The 23,078-nt window shown below is 41.9% G+C and overlaps 1 protein-coding gene across 1 annotated transcript in view; it reads right to left on the bottom strand.

Moving 5' to 3' along the window:
* Tjp2 (tight junction protein 2) overlaps positions 1-20,973 on the bottom strand; it is a 134,969-nt gene extending 113,996 nt beyond the window's left edge. Inside the window, exon 1 of the mRNA XM_076846044.2 lies at positions 20,594-20,973. The gene's annotated coding sequence lies outside the window, so the exon portion shown is untranslated. The remainder of the gene's footprint in view (positions 1-20,593) is intronic.
* Positions 20,974-23,078: the final 2,105 nt, after the last annotated feature.

Genomic DNA, 23,078 nt, shown 5'->3' with positions numbered 1-23,078 from the left:
TGGAATCTACTGCTCCTTTCTGATGCGCTGTGTATCCCTGGCTAAACCTGTCAAATATAGCAGTGGGGTAAGAAGGGAGAAGGAGGCCAAACCACGAAGGATGAGAAGGTCTCTCTCAGATCTCCCTGCAAAGTCGGTGTTATTGAAGACTGAAAAATGCTGAATGAAGCACTAAAGAAAATGATTCGCAGGAATGACAGTAGTTTTAAATACAGCACTCTAACATACACTCCCCAATTAATCCGCACATAAATCTTTGAGGCCACTAATCCTTCATGTACTAATGGCACACGAGGTGATTTATCTCAAGGTCTTGTAATAATTGATCCAAAAAGCCTGCCTGCCTCTGGATGTGCTGAAATCAGAAACAGATTTGCTGTTTCTACAAACATGTATGTGCTTTGACAAATGTGGAGGGAATTCCAGTTGTCATTTTATAGCAATATATTTCTAACTGCTGCAAGCTCTTTGCTTAGTTCAATAGCAAAGCAAAGATTGATTAATTCATTAAGAAACAATTTTAGGCTGGAAGTGGTGGTGCAGGGTTGTAATCCCAGCAATTCAGAGGCTGAGACAGGAGGATGGCAAGTTCAAGGCCAGCCTCAGCAACTTAGTGAGACCCTGTCTCAAAATAAAAAAATTTAAAAAGGGGTTGGGGATGTGGTTCTGTGGTTAGGCATCTCAGGGTTAAATTCCTGATATCAAAACAAAACAAAAACAAACAAAAAAAGAAGTGATCTTAGTTTTTTTAAAAATATTTTTTTTTCAGTACTTCGGAAACCCAACATGGATGAACCCTGTTGTCATGAAAATACATTGGAGATATTCAGAATCTATCATCCCTCTTTTTTTGTAAGACTCTTCATTTGGCTTCAAGGAGCTTTCTTACTCTGTCCATGGGGAATAATGGCCAATCCATCATAATGGTCCATCTCAGGGCTATGGTACACCTGACCAGATCAACATCTTCCCTGGGATGAAATATGACATTAGGGTAGAAGTTTTCTCTGTCCATTGGTGTTAGTAACAGGGTTAGGACTGTTGGCAGTCATATGCCCCACCACCCAGAGAGGGATCTTCACTAGTAGTTGACAGATAGCACCAGAAGAAATTCATGACATCCTTTGAGTTTCTAGATCCAGCTATGCCTAGCCACTACTGACCCAGGAGATTCCAGTAATACCTCTCTGCCCACTACCACCAGGACTGGGCATTGAACCCGAGGCCTCCCACATGATAGCCAAGTGCTCTACCACTGAGCTACATCCCTAGTCCTTTTTATGTTTTATTTTCAAACAACAACTGGCTAAACTGCAGAGGCTGGCCTCCAACATGCCATCCTCCTGCCTCAGTCTTCCAAGTAGCTGTGATTAAAGGGGTGTGTTTCCACATCCAGCTCAGCTCTGCTTTTTTTTTTAATAAATATTTTTTAGTTGTAGGTGAACACAATACCTTTATTTTATTTATTTTTTATATGGTGCTGAGGCTTGAATTCAGTGCCTCACACGTGCTAGGCAAGCTCTACCACTGAGCCACAACAGTAGCCCCTCAGCTATACTTTTATTAAAGCTTATTATGTAAAAACGTTGGTGAATTTTAATATTAGTTATGTTTCTGTCAGTCTGAAAGGGGTCTAAGAAGTCTAACTGATATACCTCCTCCCTCACTAACCTCTTTGGGCTACTTTGTATACCAGTATCTACCAGAACATTGTATTATTAATTATAATTTAAACCTATAATTGTTGAAGGATTGAATGGGACCAAGTGAGAATTAAGGAGACTTTGGGTTGCCTTCCTATTATATAATGAAGAATTATTACATTTGCCTGATACATTAGAACACATGAGTAAATCAATGAGAAGACAAGTGAACTGCAGAAACATATGAAATATAGATCACAGATAATATTGTGAACAATGGCCCAGCTAAAATTGTTTTTATTTGTTCTTTTCAGCTATAGATGACAATACAATCTATTTTGATATATTTATACAGCATGGACTATATCTCATTCTAATTAGGATCCCAGTCTTGTGGATGTACACGATGATGAATTCCTGTGGTATATTCATATATGTCAGATGGACAATTTAGTGAGGCCCTAAGCAACTTAATGAGACCCTGTCTCAAAATAAAAAACAAAAAAGACTGGGGATGTGGCTCAGTGGTTAAGCACCACTGGGTTCAACCTCCTGCACCCCCCCAAAAAATAGTTTATTCTTTAAAGCATTCATAATATTTTATCTCGAGAACTAATGTATTTTAAGTTTTATTAAAATATATTACTTTCAAATTAATATATTCATATAAAAATATATATATTCATATATATGAGAAGAAATGCTTACAAATCTGATAGGGGTACATGAGCAAAAAGTCTGAAGTTGGGTGATTTAAATATCCCCTCATCTACACTCTTAGCCTCAATTTCCCCATTTATAAAATAATTCAACAGATGACAGATACGTTTTCTACATCACTGACAACAAACATCAAAAGGCTAAGACCTCCCACTTCACTTTACCTAATTAGACAATTAATCTGACCACAATAAAGTGGTGAGAAACAAGGGATAACCATTTGGTCTGAGCATAGTTCACTTCCATAGTATTCATGAATTTCACTCCCACTGGTGTTCTGCAAACAATTAGTACCAGTTAGTCACAAGAATTCTTTTATCGGCTGAACTTGAACTTGGCCGGCTACAGCTGCCACCACTGAAAAAAGCTCCAATACAGCCTTCATTTCATCATAGATGTAACTGCACTCACACAACAGCCTTTGTTCTCACAAACTGTGTTTCTAATGATGCGTGATAAAATTACTATATGACCCTCTCAAATGAAGAAATGAAGCCTGAGCCAACCACAATAAAAAATCAAGTTAAACTTGTTACCCAAAGGAAGCTGTTTTACTGCATTGAAAGTGACAATGTTTTATGTGTGGCATGCTTAAAGTTTCATTTTCTATTGGAATTGCTTATTCTAACATTTAACATACGGCTATTACAAGTGATTTTTATCTATGATGATCTCATTCAAAATTTAAATTGGGTCTTTCATTAGGAAAATAATTACGCTTTAGCAAATATTACAAAGAATTTGCTTTTCTGAGCATTTGACAAAATACAGCATCCATTCATGTTCAAAACACTAGAAAAACTTGGGATGGTAGGAAAATACCTCAAAATTGTAAAAGCTGTATATGTTAAACCCAAGGCCAGCATCATTCTAAATGAAAGAAAACTCTAAGCATTTCCTCTAAAAACTGAAACAAGATAGTTCTATTTCACCACTTCTATTCAACATAGACCTTGAAACTCTAGCCAGAGCAAATTGGCAAAAGGAAGAAATTAAAGGGATACAAATAGGAAAAGAACTACTCCTATTTGCAACAACATGATCCTATATTTAGAAGACCCCAAAAACTCCACCAGAAACCTTCTAGAATTCATAAATGAATTCAGGAAAGTAGCAGGATATAAAATTAATATCCATAAATAAATTGTCTTCCTATACACCAATGATGAATCTGCTGAAAGAGAAATCAGAAAAACTATCTCATTTACAATAGCCTTAAAACAAAAACAAAAACAAAACAACAGCAACAAAAAAACCTAGGAATCAATCTAACAAAAGAGGTGAAAGACCCCTTTATAATGAAAACTACAGAACACTAAAGAAAGAAATTGAAGAAGACATTAGAAGATGGAAAAATCTCCCATGTTCTTGGATAGGCAGAATTAATATTATTGAAATGGCCATACTACCAAAAGCACTATACAGATGCAATTCCTATTAAAATTCCAATGACATTCATCATAGAAATAGAAATTTCAATAATGAAATTCTTTTTGGAAAAATAAAAGCCCAGAATAGACAAAGCAATCATTAGTGAAAAAAAGTGATGTAGGAGGCATCACAATGTGAGACCTTAAATTATACTACAGAGCTATAGTAACAAAAATTGCATGGTTTTGGCACCGAAACAGACAGGAAGACCAATTGAACAGACTAGAAGACACAGAGACAAACCCACATAAATACAGTTATGTCATGCTATGCCAAAAACATACATTGGAGAAGACATAGTCTCTTCAAAAATTGTGCTGGGGAAACTGGAAATTTATTTGTAGCAGAATGAAATTTAACCCCTATCTCTCACCCTGCACAAAACTCAACTCAGTAGATCAAAGACCTAGGCATTAGGCTAGAAACCCTACACCTACTAGAAGTAAACAAAGGCCCAAGCTATGGAACCAAACTACATGCCCTTCAAGAGATAAATGGATAAAGAAACTGTGGTACATAAACACAATGGAATATTACTTAGCATTAAAAGAGAATAAAATTATGGCATTTGCAGGTAGATGAATGGAGTTGGAGAATATCATGCTAAACAAAATAAGCCAATCTCAAAAACCAGGGGCCAAATGTTTTCTCTGATAAATGGATGCTAATCCATATTGGTTGGAGGGGGGACATGAGATAAGTGGAAAAACTTTGGATGGGGCAAAGTGGAGAGGCAGTAGGCAAAGGGGTAGGAAAGATGGTGGAATGAGATGGACATCCTTACCCTAGGTACAAGGAAGATTGCACAAATGGAGTGACTCTACTTCATGCACAATCAGAAGTGAAAATTTCTGCTCCATTTGTGTACAGTGAATGGAAGAGTTTTCTACTGTCATGTATAACTGATTAGAACTAATAAATAAATTTAAAAAACAAAATGTGGTATATATACACAATGGAATATTACTCAGTCATAAGAAAGAATGATTTTATGGCATTTGCCAGAAAATGGATGGATCTGAAAAACTATTGTGCTAAGTAAAATAAGCCAATCCCAAAAAACTGAAAGTCGAATGTTCTCTCTGATATGTGGATGCTAATATACAACAAGGCGGGGAGAGGAAGAATATAAGTTTGGTAGATTAGACAAAGAAGAATGAAGGGAAGGGATAGGGAGCAGGAATAGGAAAGACAGTGGAATGAATCTGACTTAACTTTCCTGGGTACGTATATAAATACATCACAGTGAATCTCCACATCACATACAACCACAAGACTGAGATACTACTTATAATAAAATGTACTCCATGTTTATATAGATATGTAAAAATATACTTTACTATCATGTATAACTACAAAGAACAAATTTTAAAAAGTATAAAAATGAATTTGCTTTTCTGCCATAAATTAGATTGTCCATTTCTAATTTCTTTCTCAATTATTATTAATTTTCTGAATTGTCATCTTTTGTGAATTCCTTTATAATAACTCATAAGCACAGTAACAGAAAAGTTTTTATAGACAAAATACCCCTTTCAGATAAGAATTTCTGACATTTTCTTTATAACTCTAGTAGTTATTTAGAAATATGCACTTATTTAGCTAATTCCCTTAGAGTTCTTAAAAAAGAAAGGAAAGAAAGAAAGAAAGAGAAAAGAAAAGGTTATGAGTCCAGATACTCAAGTTCTCTTTCCAGAAGATTAAAATTAAACATAAAAAATTCACAGTTCACAGATTAGACTGAAGTTCCTTACTGCCCGCCCCTCCTCCCCCATACTGGGGATTGAATCCAGAGGTGCCCTACCACTCATCTACATCCCCAATCCTTTTTTACTATTTTGAGACAGGGACTCACTAAGTTGCCTAGTCTCGAACTTGAGATCCTCCTGCCTCAGCCTCCCCAGTTGCTGGGATTATAGGTGCATGCCAACATACCCAGCCTGATCTTCCCTTTGAACTAATTGTTTCTATTTTATTTCTTCTGGAAGAAAGGAGTAGATATCCTTCTTCCCAGGGTGTTTTAACCGTTACTGTACTTTAGAAGCATAAAAATGGAAATGACCTAATACCCCAAATAGGTCATTCCACAGGGTATGGTCTGCTTCAGGGAGCTAGGGGGTAAAATTTAAAAAAGGTAAAGTAGAATAGTTTCTGATCCCTAGCATGACCAAAAAAAAAAAAAAAAAAAAAAAGAAAGAAAGAAAAAGAAAAAGAAAGAACGAAAGAAAAGTACAAGAGTCAGGGAAACAGCTATTTTTCATTTTTCAGCTCTACTGTAAATAACCATTTTTCCCTTCTTAACATATCCATGTATAATATCTACTTACATATTTGCTACCCAGATGCCACACCATTAAAAAAAAATACTATACAATGGAAAAGAATTATCAAAGTGTTTAGAAAAAAATCAGAGCCAGGGTGTGGGAACACAGACCTGTAATCCCAGCAACTCAGGAGGTTGAAGGAGGAGATCCCAAATTCCAAGCCAGCCTGGGCAATTTAGAAGACCATCTCAAAATAAAAGGGCTAGGGATGTAGCTCAGTGGTAGAGCACCCCGAGTTCTACCCCTGGGTTCAATCCCTGGCACTGCAAAAAGAAAGGGAGGGAGGGAGCAAGAAAGAGAGAGAGAGAAATCTTAAAATACCTAAAGACCTTTAAATAAGTTTGTTTTGTTTTGGTTTTTTCCTATAAAACATTTCCAAATTATCTACACTAATGTTTAGTTTAAGAGACTCTTGGGGTGGGGGGAGGTTTGGGGGTTTAGTTTAGTGGTAGAGTGTTTGCCTAGCATGCGTGAGGCTCTGGGTATAATTTCCAGCACCACAAAAAAATTTAAATTAAAATAATAAAGAAGAAGAGGGAGGAGGAGGAGGAAGGAAAAAGGAAAAAAGAAAAGGAAGAACTCTTTTTTACATAAGTGGTTCTATATTTCCTTAAATTAAAATAGTATTATAGGGGGGCTGGGAATATGGCTTAGAGGTAGGGTACTTGCCTAACAAGCTCAAAGTCCTGGGTTCAATCTCCAGCACCACATAATAATAATAATGATAACAACAACAACAACAACAAACATTAGAATACCTGTTACCCATCATTTAAGTTATACTCATTATATGCTACTGAAAATAAAACAGTACATTTTAAATTAGATGAGTCAGTAGGTCATCCTGCAATTCCATATATATATTTTATGGGCAATTCAGCCAGCAGATATATTTGAAATAACAAAACACTTCCTTCTGCCAGTGGTTCTATGCACCACAGTTAGAAACATGAAAGTTATTTGTTGATCTCAATAAATTTTAATTGATATTAAATAGTGTTTAACAAGGCACAGTGGTATACTCCTATAATCCCAGTGACTGACAAGGATGAGACAAGAACACTGCAAGTTCAAGGTCAGCCTCAGCAACTTAGGGAGACCCTGTCTCAAAATATAAAAAGTAAAAAATAACTGGGAATGTAACTCAGTGATAGAGTGCTTCAGGGTTCAATCCCCAGAAAAAGAAGAAAGACAGAAAAGTAAAAGAAAAAGAGAAATGATGTTTAATACCAGTCTGTCTCCATGAGCATTCTGAAATGGCCTGGCAAAATACTGAAGCTCTAACCCCCAGTGTAATGGCATTTGGAGGTTAGGTTTTTGCAAGGTGATTAATTTTAGATGAGGTCATGAGAGTGGTACCCTCATCATAGAATTAGCCTCCTCTTAAGGGGAGGGAAAAAGAGGGATTGCAACCTCTCTCTACACCGACACACAAGGGAAAAGCCCTGTGGGGACAACAGCAAGACCACAGCCATGCCCAAGCCTACTGAGATCTGACCGTGCTGGCTCCCTGATACCTGACTTCCAGCCCCAGAACCATGAGAGATTAAGTGTTCGTTGTTTCTATTAGATATGGAAAATGACAAACCCCAAAATAGTGAGGCCCGGGGAAAGAGAGTAAAAAGAAAGTCCTACATTAAGAGCATTGATCCTTTCCCAATATATTCTTTCCCAGTGACAAGACAAGCCCTGGGGAGGAAATAACCATCCAAGTCTAGACTGGCAGTCTCTGGGAAGAAGCCAAAGTATTGACCCCTCCCAAAATAAGTCCTTTCACAGTGACACCCCAGAAGGAAAGATAAATACTGATCACTGACTCCAGGCCCTCCATTGGGCCCACTGACTGCTGACCCCAGACCCTCCATCAGACATGCTCTGGCGATAATTAAGTTACCTCTTAGTATAACCTATACAAGCACAAATTTCCTGTTTAGCCAGGGGTTCATTTTCCACCAGGAAAGTGGGTCCAGCCCCATCACCCCATTCCTGCACACCCCATTTCTGCATGAAACTTTATTCCTGAATAAAAGGCTGAGATAGTCCGTGAAGTCTGCCTCTGGCCTGGTCCTTTTGTGCTAACATTTAGCCCCTCAGTTTGTGGCACTTTGTTATAGCAGCCCGAGCAGTGGAGGACCCTCCTGGATCCGGCTCATGGGGTACACTTCATTAGTCACCCAGAGCTCCCTGACACCAGCTTGCCTTGCCATTTCATTCTTCCAGGTGTCAACCTAGATCTCCTCAAAGTCCTGCCCTCCAGGGGATGAGGTGCAGGTGATCTTCACTCTACTGGCCTACCTGTATCTTCAGGAGCCCTGGCTCCTCTCATGCAGCTCCCTGCCTGACCAGTCCTGCTGCCGTCCTCTACCAACCACACTCCAGATGATACCAACACTGCCACCAGCATCACCATTTTGGATGCCCATTTCTCCCTCTCTCAGGCCTCTGGCACCTGCTGCTACCCTGCACTGTTTTCCTCACATCACTTGAAGTCCCTGATTATGTCTGTGTTTACCTGTGGATTATCTCTTTCTCTAGGTCACAAGCTCTGCCCTCAGGACAGAGATCGATTGTGCTGACACAGTATGCATTTCATTTGGGTTTCCTAGTGCAATCCCATGCTCATTCATCCATTCACTCCCTCAACAATCACCACCCACATCTCTATCACACTGACTCTGTGCCTGGTGGGACACACCTGGAATCCCAGTTACTGGGGAGGCTGAGGCAGGAGGATCACAAATTAGAGGCCAACTTAGCAAGGTCCTGTCTCTAAATGAAAAGCAAAAAGAAATGGAGATGTAGCCCAGTGGTACAATCTTTAGTATATTGCACAGTAAGTGTCATGATGCAGCACGAGGAACTGCAACCCAGTATGCTGTAATATGAATATGTGAGTGACCAGGGAGAACCACCCTGGCTAAGGGGCTTGGACTTGGCTTGGGAACATTTTTACAGAGTACTTAAGATGATGACTTTTTTTTTTTTTTTTTTTTTTTTTTGGTGCTGGGGATCAAAACCAGGGCCTCACGAGATGGGTCTTCACAATAAGAGTAGACAGACATTCCTTAGGCTGACAACAAAGTCTGGGAAGTGGCAGGCAGAAAGGAAAGTATTCTCAAGAGGTAGAAAAATAAAACAGCACCCGGTGAGGTGGCACATGCCTAGAATCCCAGAGGCTTGGGAGGCTCAGGCAAGAGGATCATGAGTCCAAAGCCAGCCTCAGCAACTCAGCAAGACCTATTTCTAAACAAAATGCACCTCTTCTCTCTACCCTCTTCCTCTTCTCTCCTCTCTCTACCCTTTCTCTCTCTCTTTCTGCCCTCCTTCTCTTCTCTCTCTGCTCTCTGCCCCTCCTTCGGGCAGCCCCCTAATAAAATCTCTTGGTTGAATGTCTGTCTCAGGTGAGTCACTCACCTTTCATTGGTGCTATGACTCAGATAGGACTCCCCTGCTTTTAAGCAGGATCCCCATCCCGCTGGAGATCACCACCTGAGCGGAGACCAACCTGCGCCATCTTCTCCATCACCTACTTCGCATCCACCTTCAGCCTACAAATTGGTACATCATGTGGCACACCTGGTTGGTTTGCGGAGGCCCTCCGACAGGACAGCTGGCAGATTCCCCCCATTTGCAAGGACAAGAATTGGATGGAGACTATCCATGACCTATGGTTTCGAGGAACTTTCACTGATTTTGGCCCTAAGGAAATTCACATCTTCAGCGCCCTGGCCTTTACAGCTATGCGTCTCTTGTCTCCGCACCCTGACCATCCCTCCCTTCCTTCACATGTCCCTCTCCGGCAGGAAGTAGCCAGAGAACTGTCATCACCCGGGAGGAATAGTGGGTGTGTGGGAGACTCCCCCTTCTCAGGAAAACATCACGGAATCCCTTACCCCTCCCCCTCCTCTCCAAAGGGCACCAAGCTGAGAGCCAAGCCAAGAGCATTGAATTCAAAGGTTTCCTCTCAACCAATCCCCATAGGACACAGTGTCCATTTGCTGTTCCTGAGTCACCCTGACAATCAGCACCCACCACATCCCCTATGCAACCCTTCTTAAGCCAGAGCTTGTAAGCACATGCTCTCTTCTCTCTGTCCTCTGTCCTCTGCCCTCTTCCTCTCTTCCTCTCTGCCCTCTTCCTCTTCTTTCTCTTCTCTCTACCCTTTCTCTCTCTTTCTGCCCTCCTCCTCTTCTCTCTCTGCTCTCTGCCTCTCCTTCAGGCAGACCCCCCAATAAAATCTCTTGGTTGAATTCAAAAAAAAAAAAAAAATTAAAAAGTAAAATGCAAAAAAAGGGTGGGGGGGCTGGAGACGTGGCTCAGTGATTCAGTACCCCTGGGTTCAATCCCTGATACCAAATAAATAAATAAACAAAATAGCAAAGGCTGGGCTGAGGTGGTGGCTCAGTGGTAGTGCATTCGCCTTGCACGGGCGAGGCCTGGATTCGATCCTCAGCACCACATAAAAATAAATAAATAAAATAAAGGTATTGTGTCCAACCATAACTAAAAAATTTAAAAAAAAATAGCAAAGGCTTTGTGGCAGGATGGCAGGCTTGCAGTAGGTCTATGAAGCCAGGGCTGCAGAGAGGCAGGATACCCTGACCGGGCTATGCAGAGGAAGAGCGCAGAGATGCCAGCCCCTCCCACAGACACAACTTCCCCTAGGCTAGACCGCACTGATTTTTTTTTTTTTTTTTTTTTTTTGTGTGTGTGTGGTGCTGGGGATTGAACCCAGAGGTGGTCTACCACTGCACTACATCCCCAATCTTTTTTGTTTGGACAGCTAAGTTGCTACAGCTAGCCTCCAATTTACCCTCCTGCCTCAGCCTCCCAAGTCATGTGGATTATAGGACTGCAGAAAACAATTATTTGGTGAATATTTCCACTGTGCCAGTAACTGAGGTAAGCATTCTATACACTGTCTTGTTTAATTCTCACAGCAGACTTTAGAAAGCTATAAAGTCTCCCTGTTTTTAGACGAAGAGACTCAGGCACCAAGTGACTAAGTAGCTTGCCCAGGGCCCTGCAGGTTAATAAGTAGTGGAGGTGTGATTCCTACCCAGGTTGGTCTGATTACAAAGTTCATACCTTCTAACACCCACTAAGCCTAGAGGGCTGCCTTGGGGCACTTGATGTTTTCCCATCACAATGCATTTAATTGCCCTAGCATTTACTCATCTCTCCAGAACTTGGATCTGCTGAGGTCAGAGCTCCTGCCCGGTTCACCACGGCATCTCTAGCTGCTGGGATACGGTGACAAATGATACAGTGCCTGGCAGAGTACAGGCAACAATAGTGTATGTTAGAATGAATGAACTGAACACATGAATAAACAGGACTCTGAGCTCTTTCCCAAAGAGTGCTATCATCCTTCTCTGTTCCTGTTGTGAGGGAACCCTTGGTTGCCAAGCCTAGATTGAGATAGAAAACCCCAGTTCAATTTTTGTCCTCTCCTGCAGCACTAGACCCTGAGGTTGGATGAACAGAATCCTCCCTCCAAGTTCTGGTGCTCCCATCACCAATCAACCTCACCCTCAATTCTCATCCCCATCTATGCACAAAAATATAACATTGCAGGCCTGACTGCTAGCCTTTGAAAAGCCTGTTTATGCCATCACAGTGGTGCACACCTGTAATCCCAGCAGCTCAGGAAGTTGAGGCAGGAGGATTGAGCGTTCAAAGCCATCCTGGGCAACAGCAAGGCCCTAAGCAACTCAGCGAGACCCTGTCTCTAAATAAAATATTAAAAAGGTCTGGGGTTATAGCTCAATGATTAAGCACCCTGGGTTCAATCCCCAGTACAAAAGAAAAGAAAAAAAAAAACAAAAAACCTGCTTATAAGAGTGGTACCCAGCTGATTTCTGAGAACTTGGATTCAGGGGAGGATTCCCCATTTCCAGAACTTAGGATAAAAGTAGCTCACTGACCATAAACTACTTGTGCAAATAATGTGGTTTATGTTGACCACCTACTTTCCTCTGGGGAACCTGAAATTTGGGGTTTGAAACATGATAGGCATAACAATCCCTCAAAATCTCAGTCTCTGAGATTTCCTGGTTGGTAACATTTTATATGCGTGGTCACAAGAGTTGCTGGGGGAATTAGGGTGGGCTGTGTGACTCCGCTGGGAGAGGAACCTTGGAGGTTGGAGCCTGGTTTTCCTGAACTTTGCTCCATGTGTTTTTTTTCCTTTGTGGACTGTGCAATCCTTGTACTGTAATAAATCAGTCCCCAGTATAACTATGTGATGAGTCCCCAGAGTCCTGCTAGCAAATCCCCTGTTGGCAGCCGCTCTGGACAGGAGTTTTGTATGTGGTGTGCCAGCCATGGGCTGTGTGTGTGAGCTGTGAGCATCTTGAGCATACAAAGCGGACTGGGCTGACGATCCATCTCTCTTGGCCAACAAAGGATGCCCAAATGATAAGAGAATATTTGGGGACAGGCTGTGGCCTCTTTCCCAAAAGCAAGAGAATATTTTACATCTTCAGACACAAGGGGGGATTCCTTTAAAATGAACTGTATAAGACAGTAGGGAATGTTTGCCTCCACATTGTGAAACCAGCAGGCAGGGCAGAACAGGTTTGCTTTCAACACTGGGCCACTGCCCTTCTTGGATTTCTCCTCTGAAGCAAATCTTCTGACCTTCCTGAGGTCAGAAACACACCCATATGCAAGCATGCACTCACAGAATCGGCTTATATCAGGTTCAGGTTACAATAAGAAGGTTGGGTGCATGGCCGCACAAATCTTTAAAGCTGCTAAGCTGAGCAGGCAAACACCAGTTTTAGTGAGGACCATCACTATGCATAAAGGAACCTTCTTGTTTGCAGATCCCACTTTGGTTCTAGGTTGACTTGCAATAGGCAAGAAGAGGGAAAGGATGCAGTCAGCAAGCAGCCCAAAGACTACGGCCTGAGGATGGAAGGGGGCCCCTATCTAAAGAAGGAAAGTCAATCCTGGCCTGACCCTGTGACCTCAGGCTGCACAGCCCCCTAACCTGTAATGCCAGCCTTTCTAGAAGGCAAGACCTGTACCTACCACTTGGTGGCAGCTCAGTCCCTCCCCTGAAATCAACACCTGCACAGGTCCTCTCTCTCCTGAACTCCCCACACAGAGCTAGACTCCTTACCCTGGCTGCCCTGGTCTCTTCATTACCCTCTGTCCATTCCCTTCACTGTCCTTTAAAGACTCCTGTTTCTCCCAGGACCTGAATTCAGTCCTCAGCACCTGTCGATGCCCCCTTGCTTCATTCCCGATCCATGCCTCCATCAAGCACCTGCATGGCTGGAACCCAGCCGTTCTGTATACTTATGTCCTCCCTCACCACATGCTACAGTCTTAAACTGCCAGATGCCTCCAAGCCACTGGTTCTCAAAGTGGGACTCCTAGATCAGCAGCAGCAGCTCCTGGGGTGGGTACTTGTTAGAGACAGAAACAACACACCTACTTACTCAATCCAAAGCTCCAAGACTGGGGTCCAGCAGCCTATGATTTAACTAGCCCTCCAGGCGGCCCAGATGTATGCTGATATATTTATTTTTTATGCGGGGAATTGAACTCAGGGGTGCTTAATCACCTAGCCACATCCCCAGAGCCCCCTCCCACTTTTTAAAATTGCTTTTTTATTTTGAGACTAAGTTGCTTAGGGCCTTGCTAAAATGCTGAGGCTGGCCTTGAACTTGTGATTCTCCTGTCTCAGCCTCCTGATTATAGTCCTGCACCACCACTACACCCAGCAATGTACACTGGTATTTGAGAATCACTGCACTATGCTATTGTGTGTGCCAGTTCAACTCTTTCTTAAGCAATTCTCAAATGAAAGTTAATTTTCTCTTCTAAATTCAGCTGGTTTCCCCATTTTTCTCAATGCTACCAACATTTTTCCATAACACAATATCAAATCAGTATATCCCAAGTACAATGTAGTAAGCCTCCAAAATATAACAGGTACCAAACAAGAGAATTCTTCATGTGGCTACAGAGAAAATCACTGCCATGTGGTTTGGAAACGAAAAGAACAAAAATGCACTAACAAAAATGCACTAACTCATGAAAGATGTCTATCAGTCTACTCTTCTTTGTGGGGGGTACTTGAGAATAAAATAGAGCACCCTAGTAAGACATATAAATAATGTATTAATGTTATTTTAAGGTCTATTATTGTATATTTTGTCTGTTTATTAATTTTTGATGCTGGAAATCAAACTCAGGGCTACACATATGCTAAGTGCATATTCTTCCATTGTCCCCAGCCTTACTGCATATTTTAATAAGTAGAATTGACAGATGTTAGTCAACAGATATTTTGATTAAAATGTTCAATCACCATCTGCATCAATCCACTTTTTGGTATGTTTATTAACATCTGAATGATGCATTTTTTTTTTCTCATGGGCATTAAATCAGTAGGTAGAGCAATAAGTCTCTGCCTACTTTCTCTGTCTCAAGGCCAAGAAACTCTTTATTCACTATTTCTTCATTCAGCTCTTTCAGGACATCAGATATTACACAAGGCCCTCAGGCAAACAAAAAGATACCAAAAGAGCAAGGGCTCAATTTACATTTTCAGTATTCTTCTAAACCACTGAAACAGGGAATGCATTCAAAACAGATTTTCCTCTTTCTCTACCTAATTTTGTTTTAGAAAAGAATAAAGGAAAAAGTCAAGGGTTGGGAATGTTGGTCAGTGGTATAGCCCTTACCTAGCAAACTCAAACCCTTGGGTAAAAAAGAAAGAAAAAAATCAAGAAAGAATGGGCTTGCCTAATTTACATGAGGCCCTGGGCTCAATCCTCAGCACTAAAAAGATAAAGCAAGAGACAGAAAATAAAGTGATTCATGCTACAATGTAGATAAACCTTAAAAAAGTATCTAAGTTAAAGAAGCCAGATATAAAAGGCTACATATTGTATAATTTCATTTATATGAAATGTCCAGAACAGACAAATCTATAGACAGAAAAATTAATGGTTGCTCTAGGAGGGAGGGACTGGGGCCAGGGGATGAGAGGCGTCAACTAAGGGGTAGAGGAAATTTACAAGGGGACTTTTTTTTAGGGCAATGAAAATGTCCTAAAATTGTTCATGGTTACACAACTGTGAATATACCAAAAACATTGAATTGTGTGCTTTATTTTTTTTTAAATTGTTCTCTTTAAATAGGTAAATTGTAGGGGCGCTTTACCACTTAGTCACATCCCCAGTCCTTTCTATTTTTTTTTTTTTTATTTTTGAGACAGGCCTCACTAAGTTACTAAGGCTGGCCCCAAACTTGAAATCCTCTTGCTTCAGCCTCCTGAGTGGCTAGAATTACAGGCATGCACCACTGCATCTGGCTAAAACTGCTGTTTAAAAAATTGGTCTATTGAGAATTACTAACAACTAAGCAGGGCTTCCTGCATGAGAGGCAAGTGCTCTACCAACTGAGCTATATTCCCAGACCCTACAAGCACTTTTACAAAAGGGTGCTTGAGTCCTCACTATGATTCTGGAGAGAGATCACTGCTTATAACTTTGTATATGCAGGTATGTGGTATATATAAAAGCTCTGAGTTTATAAGATTACTCTATTCATCCAGCTGGTGGAAGTTTAGGTCAGCTCTGCCACAGCTAACCCTGTGCCCCTTCTTTGACACTGTGCAGCATCTCAGGGAACTAAAAGGGTACTGTCAGGTTGATGAACAAGGATAACACCTCTAGGCCATCTGAATAAGAAAAATGTTCAGGACTTGATTTTTATCAGGAACAGAGTTGGTACACTAACCCCACAGTCAAGCTAGGTATTAATCTAACTCTCAGAGTTCGTAGGGTGCCATGGAAATAGCATCCTTTGCTCTAGAATGTTTGCTTCGCTGGAATTTACCTGAATTTTGCTGTGTGTGTGTGTGTGTGTGTGTGTGTGTGTGTGTGTGTTGCTGGGGATGAAATCCAGGGCCTCATGCATGCTTGCCAAGTATTCTACCACTGAGCAACTGCAACCCCAGCCCTGACCATCTTTTTATTTGCTTTGGGGACTAATGCAGGACCTGATGTCCCAAAAGCATTAAATGAAAAATGAATGGATATATAGCCTGTTGGTGGTGATGGAGAGTAAGTAGGCAGGGACTTATAAGTCTATATAGAAGGACCATGAAAAAATCCATAGGTTCAAGTATGTCTTACTTGAACCCATGGTGGCCTCAATTTTCTCTTCTGTGAAGTGAGAAAACAAGAAAAATTCTCAAGACTGTTGTAAATATGACAATATGTCTTTAATCCCTGATTCACAATAGGCATATTTCTTTGATAATAAAATAGTCCAGTAGCTGGGGACCAGTGGTTCTTCTGGACTCTTGGGAGTCTAAATGTCAATAATGATCACTACCTAAAATCATTGATTAGAAGAAGAAGGAGTAAAGTGGTACTGATTAGACCTGTCAAACTTGAACTATCTAATTTTAGAGATGAACCTTTGGTTAATTTTTTTATGTTAAATTAAAATTACAGAATTGGGGATAAAGCTCAGTAGTAGAGTACTTGCCTTACATGAGCAAGGCCCTCATTACCACAATAAATAAAGAAATAGTTTAAAACATTAAGTAAAATAATTAATTAACATAATATTTCTTGTACTTTCAGATTAATTTTTACAATCCATACATAAGGAGCTGGAGATGTGGAGATGTAGCACGTGTGTAGTATCTGCTAGGCCTTGGGTTCAATCTCCAACATGAAGAAGAGGAAGAAAAATTACAACATTTTAGTTTGTATGTGTGTTCAAGTGTGCATATATGTTTATGCATGTTTATCTAAATGATTCCCAAACCTAATTTTATATCAGAATCACCGTGGCACTATTACATCTACAAAGGCTCTGACTTAGTGAATCTGGAATATTTGATAATATTTCCATTTTTACAAAGTTCCCAGGTGATGCCCCAGACATCATGAAGCACTGATAAAACCATGCATTGGAGGTTGGGGGTGTGGCTCAGCGGCAGAGTATTTGCCTAGCATGGTTACTTAGGGCCCTGGGTTTGATCCCCAGGGTTATACACACACAACAACAACAACCCACTCATTTGAAATTTTCTCTCATGTATGGACTGCAAAATAGCATTTGTTCACTGGCTAAAACACTGCCTGTATCGTTACTTCAGAAAAGAACTTTTGGTGGGAGGAGAAAATCTTTCTCTTTTGCCTCACTAGAATTAAAAGGAATGAATCATTCTGAAACTCTGAGAAAGCAAGAATCTTCCATAGAGACAGCATTTTCTACCAAATCTTTCCCTTTTGAATTATCTTCAATCACTTCAAAGGCACTTATTAATCACACAAAACTGGAAAGTCCTTTCTAAAAGTTAATAACCCTCATTCTGATAAAAGCCTTAGCACAATCAAAGTCAAGGGTCTTAAGAAATATAAGACAGAGCTCAGGAAGAATAGGAGGGATCTCCACTATTCAGCTGTTTAAGTTTTCCCAAATCCTTGACCACTCATGTATTCTGAACCACATTTTTTTTGGGGGGGGGAGAGTGGGGGTACCAGGGATTTAACTCAGGGGCACTCAGCCATGAGCCATATCCCCAGCCCTATTTTTTTGTTTTTTATTTAGAGACAGGGTCTCATTGAAAGGTTTAGCAACTTGCTTTTGCTGAGGCTGGCTTTGAACTCCCAATTCTCCTGCCTCAGCCTCCCCAGCTGCTGGGAGTGCAGGCCTACACCAGGGGCACCCAGCTCCTGAAGCACATTCATTTTTTTAGTTGTAGTTGGACACAATATCTTTATTTTGTTTATTTAATTTTTTTGTGGTGCTGAGGATCGAACCCAGGTCCTCACACATGCTAGGCGAGCACTCTACTGCTGAGCTACAACCCCAGCTCCTGAACCACAATCTTGATCTATAACAGTGACTTAGATGATAAATGAAACATTTTATTCACCAATTCAGTTACGTTCTCACTGAAAAATATGCCCTCAAATCACAAACTGAATCATTTTAAGAGGATAGAAACAAATGGCTTTCACTATTAGAAGGCTTTCTAAGTTTATGCACACTTTTCTACAACTAAGAATGATGTTGCTGGATCATTACTTGCATTTAACATTAAAGCAGAAATAAAACAGTTTGGGGTATTCTGGAAAGTTATTTCAAATCTTTTTTTTTTTTTTTTTTAATGTCTTGCTGTAACCTCCTCCAATATTTATGAAACAATAACTTTTTTCTTAAGGTTTATTGCAATTTTTTTTTTTTTTTTTGGATGGTGCTGGGGTGAAACCCAGGGTCTCACACTCTACCACTGACCTACATCTCTAATCCCTTATTCTGAATATCAACAGGACACCTAAGTAATGCCACTAAAAGAAGTGCAGAGTAAGAGATCACCAGGCAACAATGCTTAATTAGTGCAAAGGGAGCCTTGTGAGAAAGTCCATTCCATTCCAGTCAAAACAAAAGGGAAATCCTCAGGGTCTAAGTTGTCTCTATTAAAAGAAAGCACACCAAGAACCAGGAGCTATACATAGTGCTTATCCATTCAGGAATCCCCAAACGTTTGTTTATATTCTGCCCACATGATTTTTCTTTCACTTTTACATGCCTACTCAACCTTTTCTGTTCCCTGCAAAAAAAAAAAAAAAAAAAAATTAAAAGTATCCAGAAGCTGGGCTCGGTGGCACAGGCCTGTAATTCCAGCAGTTAAGGAGGCTGAGGCAGGAGGATCACAAGTTCAAAGCCAGCTCAGCAACAGTAAGGCGCTAAGCAACTCAGTGAGACCCTGTCTCTAAATAAAATACAAAATAGGGCTGGGGGCTGGGGATGTGGCTCAGTGGTTGAGTGCCCCTGAGTTCAATCCCTGGTACTAAAGAAAAAAAAAAAAAAAAAAAAAACAGAAGTCCAAGGAAAGAAATGGGTACAGAGTCTCTACTGCAAAACACTGAATAAATTTCAATGCTATTGAATCATACCTTTAAAAAGGTTAAAATGGTAAATACCATACTATGTACATTTGCCACAAAAAAATATTCTGAAACAAAGACTGCAGGATGATATGTTAACTGTTATTTCCAAATCTTGATAAAAAGCCAATCACACTGGGGTGGAGGAGCTGTGATCCACTTGGCTGTAGTGCATTTGTCCCGGTGGGCAAAATGAAAATCCAAATAAAGGATAGGAGGAAAATGTGTCATAAATCACTCTTTTTCACTAGGCAGAAAACTTCACCCTGAGACACCCTAACCCGGTGCTTCTCAAACTGAAAATATAAACGGATCCCCTGGGGATCTTGATTCAGCTGGCCTGGGGCGGGGCTTGCATTTCAAAAGGCCCCCAGGCAATGTCCCGAAACTCAACAAGGAAACCCAGAGAATAAATAGATCAGACCTTTCAAATGAATAGGTTGGGGACATCACTCACCTACTAACCACTGTTTGTAAAGATGGACTGAGAAACTTCCTCCCAGCAGTGCCCGCCCACCGAAGGCCTGGAAGCAGCCACGGATAAAGAGAGGAGAGAGAGACTAAGTTGCACCGAAAACCCTCATGCAAACTTCAGAACAGTCTGGAAAATACCCTTTTCAAGCTCGAAGAATGCCTGGCATTCGGTGGACTTTTTCCAACACAAAGATCTACAACTTGTTCTGACTGAGAGTTCCCTATAGAAGACGCTTGCAACACAACCCTTGGAAAACGCAACGCCCTGCATGCTGTCAGCCTCGGCTCCACGCTAGTAAATAGGTCAGAAAGTGCAAAAAGTAAAAATAAAATAAGAGTAAAGTTTCTCAAGGCTCTGTGGCGCTGGGGACAGAGATCCCAGCTCTCCGAGCCGCGCAGGCAGGCGAGCAGATCCCGGGCGGCCACTCAGGCAGGGTGGAGTGGGCAGTTTTCGAGCCCCGCGGCGAAGATTTGGCGGGTAGACCCAGCAGCCCCCACCTGCTTCCAGCCAGCACCTCCCTCCGCCCACGTCCATCCGAGGCACACGCTCCCGCCCCCTCATATACTGTTGGCTGCTGCGACAGAAACTCAAAGGCCATTTTAATCTGGTTAAAGAGAAGCTCAGCAGAAAGTGGAACGGTTTCCAGCCTTTGGAAGAGAAGGGCTAGGCACCTGTAGCTGCCCAGGTGCGTGCGCACTCTTCTCAGATGACTCCCTAAAAGAACCCCTGTGATGCGTGCTATCCGCCGGGGGTGGGGAGGGAGACAAAATTAAAGAGGAAAAAAAAAAAAGCCCAATAAACTACACCCCAAACTCCACAAGGAGATCTGGGGACATCAGATCACCTCTGTCCGCGCTGCCCCTTATTCCTCCAGGCACCACCGATTCACGGCACCAGCGCAATTTTGTACCCAGCAAATCCCTCCCTACCAAAATCCCGTAAGGAGGAAAGGCACGCTGGCGACGCCCAAACGCAGGTGGCCGCTCTCCGGTCGCTCGGCGGGCAGCGGCAAAAGCCCCGCTGGCTCTGCCAGGACCTGGGAGGGAAAAGGAGGACAGTACTCGCCTGGAGAAGGGTGGAGTAGGTAGCCGGCGGCGGAGTCCCGCGCCGGGCTAAGGAGGCGCTCCCGGGTGCTTGTGACTCGGCTCCAGCGGCTGCGCGGGTGTCCCCTGCGCTGTCCGCGCGGGTAGCTGGCAGCGCCTGGCAGAGCGGGAGTACAGGAGGCTGCCCCGGGAATGGGCGTGCACGAATGGCCTCCGCGGCCGCTCCTGTGTATTATTGTGACTCAAGCTATTTCCTGTTTGGAGGTTTGGGAGAAAGAAGAGAAAAAAAAAAAAAAATCCAGAATGGGGGGAAAAGGGAGTTGGGCGGTGGCGAGTACGAGAGCCAAGGCCCAGGATCCGCGAGTGGTCTGCGCCTGTCACCTAGAGATCAGAAAAACTGCCGGGCGCGGAGACCCGGAAAAAACGACGCGATTTCTTGAGGGAAGGGCAAAGAGGGAGTCCTCACCCACGCCACCCAGCGGTGGGGCAGGAGTGGCGGCCGTGAAGGCGGCCTTGTCACCGGAGCCCCTGTGCCATTCCCCTGCCGCCGCTTCCCTTCTCGGCCGAGTTGGCTGAGCTTCCTCCCCGCACAAGTGCAAGAGGCCTTCGCTGGGCTTCTTTATTCGAGCCCAGGTTTGCTTCTTGAGCCTCTCCTGGGGTGTGAGCAAGGAAGAGGGCAGCTCAGCCACCCTTCGAAGAACTGGGGTGGTAGGGTATTGTGGATGTGTGTTGGGTGGCTGTGGGGTCGTTGTTCTAGTAAGGGAAGAAGGGAAACGGTCTATTGATTTTAATGAAAAGTTAACTTTTTAATGATCATTTCCATTCCCCTCCCCCACAAACCTCGCCCGTAACCAGGATCTCGGAGTCTGAGGCTCCAATCCGGAAATACCGGTTCCTCCCAAGGGACCATAGGTGAGGGCGGGAGCGCTAACTGAAAAAGCCTGCTTAGTCACTTTGAGAATCCGGGCAGGCAGAATTCTCCCAGTGCCCAAGGCTGCACCTGGAAGCAGGTGCTCCTTTCTTACATTTGACATAGTCTTGTTAAAAAGCCTGGAAAGATAACGGACAGTTCTTGTTTAATAGCTACAGAGTTTCGATTTGGTATGATGAAAAAGTTCTGGAGATGGATGGATAGTGGGCATAGTTGCACAATGTGAATTCACCTAAAGGCACTGAATTGTATACTTAAAAATGGTTAAAATAGTAAATTTTATGTTGAATGTAATTCATTTTAATGAAAAATCCTGTGTACAATGCCATCATTCATTTAAGACAAACGTGCTTTCTCCTCTAAACTTTTTTCCTCTTTATTTCTTTTTTTTTTTTTTTCTTTTTCTTTTTTGGTGCTGGGGATTAAATCCAGGGGCGCCCTATTACTGAATTTACCAGACCAGAACTTTTTATTTATTTATTTAGGTACAAGGGATTGAACTCAGAGGTACCCTTACTGAGCCTCATCCCCAGTCCTACTTTGCATTTTATTTAGAGATAAGGCCTTGGGCTGGGGATGTAGCTTAAGTGGTAGCGCGCTTGCCTGGGTTGGATCCTCAGCACCACATACAAACAAAGATGTTGTGTCCGCCAAAAACTAAAAAATAAATATTAAAATTAAAAAAAAAAATAGAGATAGGGCCTCGCTGAGTTGCTTAGCGCCGCCCCCTTGCTGAGGCTGGCTTTGAATTTGCGATTCTCCTTTTTCAACCTCCCAAGCCACAGGGATTACAGACGTGAGACACTGCGCCGGGCCAAACCTTTTTATTTTTTTAATTAATTTTTAAAAAATGAACAGAGAGGCTGGCCTCGAACTTGCTTTCCTTCTGTCTCAGCCTCCACAAGTGCCACTACCCCCACACAAACCTTTGCAGGAAAGTAACGGAATGAATAATAGTACTTGTTATAAAACTCAAATTCACTTAGTTTTGCCTTCTGGGGATACTTGTCAAGCTATGTGAAGAAGAGAGAAGGTTAAGCTCAAAGGATAGTATGATTTTAAGAAAGATGAATAGTAATTTGTTATTAAAAGAAAATGTTAGCAAAAGAAATGAAAGTTTATATAGTAGACAGGCACAATCCCAGACACTTTGGAGGCTGAAGCAGGAGAATTGAAAGTTCAAGGCTAACCTCAGCAAGACCCCATATCAAATAAGCAATAGAAAGGACTGGAATATAGCTCAGTGGTAAAGCACCCCTGGATTCAATCCCCAGTATAAGAAAGAGCGAAGGAAAGAAAGAAAATTACACAGGATACCACTATAATTTACCTTAGAAAGGAAGAATACACATATATGTATTTGTTTATATTTTTTTAATATTTTTTTTTTTTTTTTTAGTTTTTGGCGGACACAACATCTTTATTTGTATGTGGTGCTGCGGATCGAACCCAGGCCGCACGCATGCCAGGCGAGCATGCTACCGCTTGAGCCACATCCCCCACCCTTGCTTATTTTTTAATGGAAAGATGAATTATTAAATAAAATGGTTAACTTATAAGGGAGGGAACAAGATGG

This window comes from Callospermophilus lateralis, chromosome 2 (genome assembly GCF_048772815.1).
Source record: "Callospermophilus lateralis isolate mCalLat2 chromosome 2, mCalLat2.hap1, whole genome shotgun sequence".
Classification (NCBI taxonomy): Eukaryota; Metazoa; Chordata; class Mammalia; order Rodentia; family Sciuridae; genus Callospermophilus; species Callospermophilus lateralis.
The sequence above is the reverse complement of the archived record's forward strand: the minus strand, read 5'-3'. Positions and strand labels throughout refer to the sequence as shown.